The 7587-nt window shown below is 52.8% G+C and overlaps 1 long non-coding RNA gene across 1 annotated transcript; it reads left to right on the top strand.

Annotated features, from left to right (window-relative positions):
• Positions 1–2558: 2558 nt before the first annotated feature.
• On the top strand, positions 2559–7088 carry LOC135280321 (uncharacterized). Its single transcript, XR_010347325.1, has 2 exons — positions 2559–2641; positions 6836–7088. It is a non-coding gene; the product is annotated as an uncharacterized LOC135280321 (long non-coding RNA).
• Positions 7089–7587: the final 499 nt, after the last annotated feature.

Raw genomic sequence — 7587 nt, 5'->3', positions numbered from 1 at the left:
TTAGGACCTTCTCCGCTTTCAAAGGCCCTATTCATTTGATCACTGATTCGGCAGATGTCTAAGGCCTAGTGCAGCGGACCGAAAATTCCATTTTCAAAGACATTTCTAACCCCAACTAGAGCATTTGCTTTCCCCTTTCATTTCTCTTTTGTCCCACAGACAACACCCACACTATATCATGCACACAAGGTCTCATACCACCCTTCCTGCATTTATAGTAGGCAATGCTAGAGCAGATGCCTCAGCAATGGTTCTCCAAACCTCCCTATGGAATGTTTCTGACCAGGCTAGGATCCGCCACCGCTTCTACCATCCAAACATTCCTGCACCGCTCAGCATCTTTAAAATTACCCAAGATCAGGCAAGATCCATGGCAGCCGCCTGCCCAAATTGTCAGCAACATGCCTTTGCTTCTGTCACAGCTGGAGTCAACCCAAGAGGACTAAAGACTCTCCAGATCGGGCAATCACGCATCACACACCAAGCCCCTTTTGGGAGACTAAAATACATCCCCGTCTGAATCGACGCCGACAACGGTGCGGTTTTCGCCTTTGCCCACGCTGGTGAGAAATCAAAAGGTGCTATAAAACGTTCCTTTTTAGCTTTTTCCACCTTCCCTGTTCCACAGGAAATTAAAACTGATCATGGTCCTACTTGTACCTCACACTGATTCCAACCATTTTCTGACCAGTGGGCTATAAAACATGACACAGCCATACCACACTCTGCCACAGGACACTCCATAGTCCAGAGGGCCCACTCTTCCATCCAAAGGATCCTTGATCAACAGAGACAGGGAGTCCACATATTATCTCCCATTGAGACACTGGCCACGGCCCTTGATGTGCTCAACTTTTTCAACACTTCATTTATGGAGCCAACTCCCCCAGTCATCAGGCGTTTGGCATTTCAAATGACTGCAGGCCACTTAAAAGAAAAGCCTCCTGTGTTGATCAAAGACCCTGAATCGAAAAAATTATGAGCCCTTTCCCATTCATTACTTGGGGGAGGGGATATGCTTGTGTCTCTACAGCAGCAGAGACATTGTATTCATTGTGTTGGTTATTTTATCCAGTTTTGCTCAACGCTTGCAAAAGTCCATGGCAGAAGCCTTCATTCTTGAAAACAAAAAGGGGGCAGTTGTGGAGGCCCAGGGGCCTCTCATTGCAACTGTAATACCTTAGGGCAAAGGGGACCAAGGTGAAAGAGAGAAACCCCTCTGAATGCAGGGCTCTCACCCATGGCCACTTGCAGGCTCTTGCAATCTGCAGCTTTTGTTGCCATCACCCACTTCAACTGCCATTTTTTCCTTATATCTACTCTCCAGAGAATGTTCTTCCCTCTCTTGTCCCCTGCAGGCCCTGGCTTTGCCCCTTCTCCCCCCCCCATATGAAACCCTCAGTGCCCAGCCTCATTTTCTCTCTGGCCCTGGACCCTCTTCCTCGCAATGCACAGCGTTTGGAGTTCCACACAAAGACCCGTCTCTGGCCTCATGCATCAGCACTTGAAGCAAGTGTGCTCCTGCCTCTGGCAGTGCAGGTCGCTCACACGGGCTCACTGTGGACACGCCGCAATCACACAGTCATTGAGTGCACCAGAGAAGCTGGCCTCTAAAAGAAGTCATGAATCCCGCAGCCCACCCAACCCAATGCCTTGCATGTCTTTACATTTTCCTTCTTTGCTCATCTCTCATGTCACTTTCCCCATTTCCTCTCTCTGGGACCTTGGCTTCTCTCTCTCCTGCCTGCAGCTTCAGCCCCATGTGTGACCCTGCAGGATCAGCCTGACCCACAGGGAAGTGGGAGAGGACTCTCCGCCAGGAACTGAAGTGAAAGAACAAGGGGGAATGAGATGAAACTGCAAGAGCTGGAATCCATTTGATGATGGGAAGAAGTTCTTTCCTGCCAGGGTGCTTGTCCCTGACACTGGGACCAGTGCAGGGAGGCTGTTCATACCCCATGCCAAGGAACATCCAAGGCCACCTTGGACAGGGGCCGCAGCAACCTGCTCTGCTGGGAAGTTGCTCAGCTTGGAACCAGATGATCTTTAGGGTCCCTTCAAAGCCAAACCATTCAAGGATTTCATCATTCCACCATGCCCATCTCCCAGTGTGGCGCGGCCCTGAAACTTCTGTGACATCACAGCTCCCACAGTGTTCCAGGTGGAACGTCCAGCACCTGGAAACCACCAGAGCAGACACTCTGCCTGCTGCCAGCGCTCAGTTGTCGCTCGCTCTGCGCTCTGCCCGTCAGCGCTCAGCTGTTGCTGCCGCCTGGGATTTTCCTGACGCCTGCTCTGGAGCGCCAATCCCAGCAGGATGAGCACTGCTGCTCCAGTGGAGGTACAGTGCCATTCCAGGGAGGGGGCAGCCTGCTTGAGCAGGCTGCAGCCACGTGGCAATGGATGGTGTGGGACAGGAAGCCCACTGTGAGATTGTGCTGTCTCTTGCAGACTGCCAGAGATGGTATAGAGGAAATGGAAGTGGACATGGTGCTGGATGAGGATGAAAGGATGGAGGTAGACACAGAAAAGCCACTTGAGGAGATGGAAGTCGAAGAGGAGGACAATATCGAGGAGATGGAAGTGGACGAGGAGGATGAGGAGGAGCCCATGGTCCTTGGATGAAGATGGAGCCCCACAAGTAAGACGGGCAGATGCTCCCCATGCCCTGCCCACAGACACAGTGGCTGCCCTGACGCCAGGCTGGGGCTGGGCTGGATGGCCCCGCTCAGGGACATGCTGCCCGCAGGGGGCCTGGATTGTGCTGCCACAAGCACCAGCCCTGGCCTTCCCTGCACTTGCCTGGGGCCACAGCAGCCCTGCCAGCCCTGTCCCAGCTCCTGGGGCCCAGCTCCCAGCCCAGCTGGGCCCAGTGCTGGCAGCAGAGCCCACTTTGCTTCTTCCTTTCTTCCAGGCCTGATGCAGATGATGGCCACAGATACGACACCTCTGTAAATATGTTTGAAAAGTGAGAAGAATTCTGTAAATATGTTCGTCGGTTAGAAGTTCTCTGTAAATATGTTTTGAAGACTGTTAGTCCATAGGATCCCATGGAAATATGAAAGGTGTTCTGGAAATCCTAGAATTTGCCGATCTTCAGCAAATAAATACTGCTTCTTTAGAAAACCTCACTTCTCTTTCTCATTCCTTCGTGCCGGGGTCGGCTGCCAGTGGTCTCTGCCCCAGCACGGGAAAAGGCGGTTCTGGGCAGGCCGCGCTTTCGAAGAAGGAGTCTGGACTCTTGCTTTTTGGTCTTCAGTTGAGTTTATTGTTCCTTATCTCCAATGTTTTTCTGTCTGTCCAGCCGAGGTCTGATCAGCAAGACAGCCAAGGGCACTCTCCCCCGCCCACGGGGTGGTTGTCTCTTTTATAGTGAAAACTACATAGTAGATATTTACCTTTAATTTCCAATACTTTTCGCCCTTGCACTTTCTCTATGAACCAATGCACACATGCCAACATCATCCTGAACATGGATGCCAAGAAGAAGAAAGAAGAAGAACAGGGCACGCCCAAATTCCTCCACCTTGGGACTCCCGACCCATGCACAGAATTCTAAATCCCCCCTGTACAACATATAAAACCCCCCTGTACAGTGCATTATAATTTTGTCCTTCACCCTGTGATTCCTACTACTGTGCTACTTAAACTTTTGTGGCCTGTAGTTCTTCATATAAGGTTGGCAATTTGCTCCATGAATTAAGATCGAATTTCCAGGTGTCTTTGGCTTCCTGCCAGGGTCTCCGAGCCCCTGCCAGGGCTTTGAGACATCCAGGGCATCCAGAGAGATGCTCTGGGTTCCGACACCTTTGGGCACAGGCAGCATTTGCACAGTTGGGATTTCCACTTGTTCCGGGATCCCGCGGCTGGAGCTCCCTGGGGCTGCTGCCACGGCCACCCCACGGCTGGGGGTCCCTGTGCACAGGGGGTCCCACTGACACCACTGCTGCCGCTGGGCACTGCTGCTGCTCCTGGGCTGGGGCACAGCGGCGTCCCCAAGAGCTGAGCAGTCACCAGCACAGAGGGGGCTCTCGCTGCACTGGCCTCTGCAGCCATGCCACCAAAGCAAGGCAGGAAACTTTCAGCCAGCCGTCCTGCTGCAGCCACAGCCACTCCTGGCTCCAGAGCCGCCATCAGGCCACAGGGATGCAAAATCCACCTTCCCGCTCTCAAGGCTTTGACATCCTTGGCAACTGTGGCACCTGCATCTGGGCTGCTGCAGGGGCTGATGTTTAAGCCTTGCAGCCTCCAAAGCTCCGGGCTCTGCTTCCCACCCTGCTCTGCACTGCCCTGGACGTGCATTGCTCAAGAGACAAAAGCCAAGCCACGGGATCCTCACCCTGCCCGCATTCCTACTGCTGGCAGCAGCCACTGGCTCCTTTCCCCCACTTGGGTGACAGCACGACCGACAGGACAGGCTCTGCTGGGCAAGGGGTGGGAGGCTTTGGGCCCTGTGGGTGCTGCTGCTGGGGACCATGGGCCCAACAGGGCCCCGAGCTCAGCCCCTGCCCGGGCTGCTGCCCCCAAAGCCCCACACTCCCCCAGCATCCCCATCACTGGTGGCTCTGGAAAATCCCACGTGTTTAAGGAAAGAAATTCCCCTCAGAAACTAAACCGAGGGATCCATGGGGAAAGTTAGCACCAGCTGATATTTAAAGCACCTTTGCAAAGGTGGCTGCAGGGCACCTGTGATCTCCAGGGCCTCTGGCACTGCCTGCTGTGCACGTGAGCCTGTGGGGCTGCTCTCAGTGGGACACAGCACTGGGCTCACGCCAGCCCTCAGCCCCTCACAGCTGATCCCAAGGAGCAGCCTCAGAAAGCACTTTCACACCACTTGCTGCAGATATTAAAAAGGACTACATGTCATTCAAAAAAGCCATGTTGCCAATTTCCTTGCGCTGTCGGGGCATCAGAAGCCTGGAAGGTGGCTCTGAATGCGCACTCAGGCCACTTCCACTGCCATCCCAAAGGGAACCCAAAGGATAGGGCTCTGCTTTCAGCACTGCTGAGCTCCTAACACAGCAATGAAGTCTCAGGAAGAGGCAGTCTGGCGGAGGTCCAGGGGCCTGCCATTGGAACTCTAATACCTCGTGGCAAAGATGACCAAAGTGAGACACACCCCTCTGAAAGCCAAATGCCATGATCTTGCCCTCAGTCATTTGCAGGCTCGTGATGATGGAACAGGTTTTCTTGGTATCATCAACTCCCATTCTTCCTTATATGCACTCCCTGTAAAATGTTTCCCCACTCCCTTGTCCCCTATTGGTCCTAGCTCGCTTCAGTGCTTCACCCCTTCTCCCCCCAGTATGAAACCCTCAGTCCCCAGCCTCATTTTCTCTCGGTCCCTGGACCCTCTTCATCGCAATGCACAGCGTTTGGAGTTCCACACAAAGACCCGTCTCTGGCCTCATGCATCAGCACTTGAAGCAAGTGTTCTCCGGGCTCTGGGAGTGCAGGTCTCTCACACGGGCTCACTGTGGACATGCCGCAATCACACAGTCATTGAGTGCACCAGAGAACCTGGCCTCTAATAAAAGGCATGAATCCCACTGCCCACCCAAACCAATGCCTTGCATGTCTCTACATTTTCCTTCTTTGCTCATCTCTCATGTCACTTTCCCCATTTGCTCTCTCTGGGACCTTGGCTTCTCTCTCTCCTGGCTGCAGCTTCAGCCACATGTGTGACCCTGCAGGAACAGCGTGACCCACAGGGAAGTGGGAGAGGACTCTTTGTCAGCAACTGAAGTGACAGAACAAGGGGGAATGGGATCCAACTACAAGAGCTGGAATCCATTCCATGATGGGAAGAAGTTCTTTCCTGTCAGGGTGCTTGTCCCTGACACTGGGACCAGTGCAGAGGGGCTGTGCATACCCCATGCACACGAACATCCAAGGCCAGCTTGGACAGGGGCCGCAGCAACCTGCTGTGCTGGCAGTTTGCTCAGCTTGGAACCAGATGATCTTTAGGGTCCCTTCCTAGCCAAAGCATTCAAGGATTTGATCATTCTTCCATGCCCATCTCCCAGTGTGGAGCGGCCTCGAAACTTCTGTGACATCACAGCTCCCACAGTGTTCCAGGTGGAACTTCCAGCACCTGGAAACCACCACAGCAGACACTCTGCCTGCTGCCAGCGCTCAGTTGGCGCTCGCTCTGCGCTCTGCCCGTCAGCACTGAGCTGTTGCTTCTGCTGCCTGGGATTTTCCTGGTGCCTGCTCTGGAGCACCAACCCCAGCAGGATGAGCACTGCTGCTCCAGTGGAGGTACAGTGCCATTCCAGGGAGGGGGCAGCCTGCTTGAGCAGGCTGCAGCCACGTGGCAATGGATGGTGTGGGACAGGAACCCCACTGTGAGATTGTGCTGTCTTTTCCAGACTGCCAGAGACATTGTGGAGGCGATGGAAGTGGACATGGTGCTGGATGAGGATGAAAGGATGGAGGTGGATGTGGAAGAGCTGGTGGAGGAGATGGAAGTAGACGTGGAGGATGACATCGAGGAGATGGAAGTTGACGAGAACAATGAGGAGGAGCCCATGGTCCTTGGATGAAGATGGAGCCCCACAAGTAAGACAGGCAGATGCTCCCCATGCCCTGCCCACAGACACAGTGGCTGCCCTGACGCCAGGCTGGGGCTGGGCTGGATGGCCCCGCTCAGGGACACGCTGCCCGCAGGGGGCCTGGATTGTGCTGCCACAAGCACCAGCCCTGGCCTGCCCTGCACTTGCCTGGGGCCACAGCAGCCCTGCCAGCCCTGTCCCAGCCCCTGGGGCCCAGCTCCCAGCCCAGCTGGGCCCAGTGCTGGCAGCAGAGTGCAGCTTTGCTTCTTTCTTCCTTCCAGGACTGCTGGAGATGACGGCCGTAGATATTACGCCTCTGTATATATGTTTGAAAAATTAGAAGATTGTTGTAAATATGTTCTTAGTTTAGTAGTTCTTTGTAAATATGTTTTGAAGATTGTTAGTCCATAGGATCCCATAGAAATATGTGCTGTAGATTGTTGTTGTTGTTATAAGGATTGTTGTAATGAAAGTTGTTCTGTAAATCCTCGTGTTTGCCGATCTTCGGCAAATAAATAATGATTCTTTATAAAACCTTACTTCTCTTTCTCATTCCTTTGGGCACTGTCAGAACCCCGGACGTCCCCCTGACCATCCTAAATGATCCCAGCCCCAGTCAGGGGCCTTTAAAACCCTGGCAGGGGCTTCGGAGACCCTGGCATGTAGCCAAAGACCCCTGTGGCTTTGAATTTAACCCATAAAGCAAGTTACCACCTTTATGTCAAGAATTAAAAGTCACAAAAATTTAGATAGTCTAGTAATAGGAATCACAAAGTGAACGGAAAACATTTAGAGCACTGTACACAGAGGTTTTGAACCTTGTACGAAAGAGTCTGGAATTCTCTACATAGAAGTCAAAGGTTCTAAGATAGAAAAATTTGGGCCTACCCTGACCTTCCTCTTTCTTCTCCCTGGCATCTATATGAAAGATGATGTTAGCATTCACAAATTGGTTTCAAGTAGAAAGTCACTATCTAACATAAGTAATAGGTATTAAAACATTCTTGTAAACATAGTATACACGCTTTTTAAT

The sequence above is a fragment of the Passer domesticus genome, chromosome 13 (assembly GCF_036417665.1).
Source record: "Passer domesticus isolate bPasDom1 chromosome 13, bPasDom1.hap1, whole genome shotgun sequence".
Classification (NCBI taxonomy): Eukaryota; Metazoa; Chordata; class Aves; order Passeriformes; family Passeridae; genus Passer; species Passer domesticus.
This window is presented reverse-complemented; position numbering and strand designations above follow the sequence as displayed.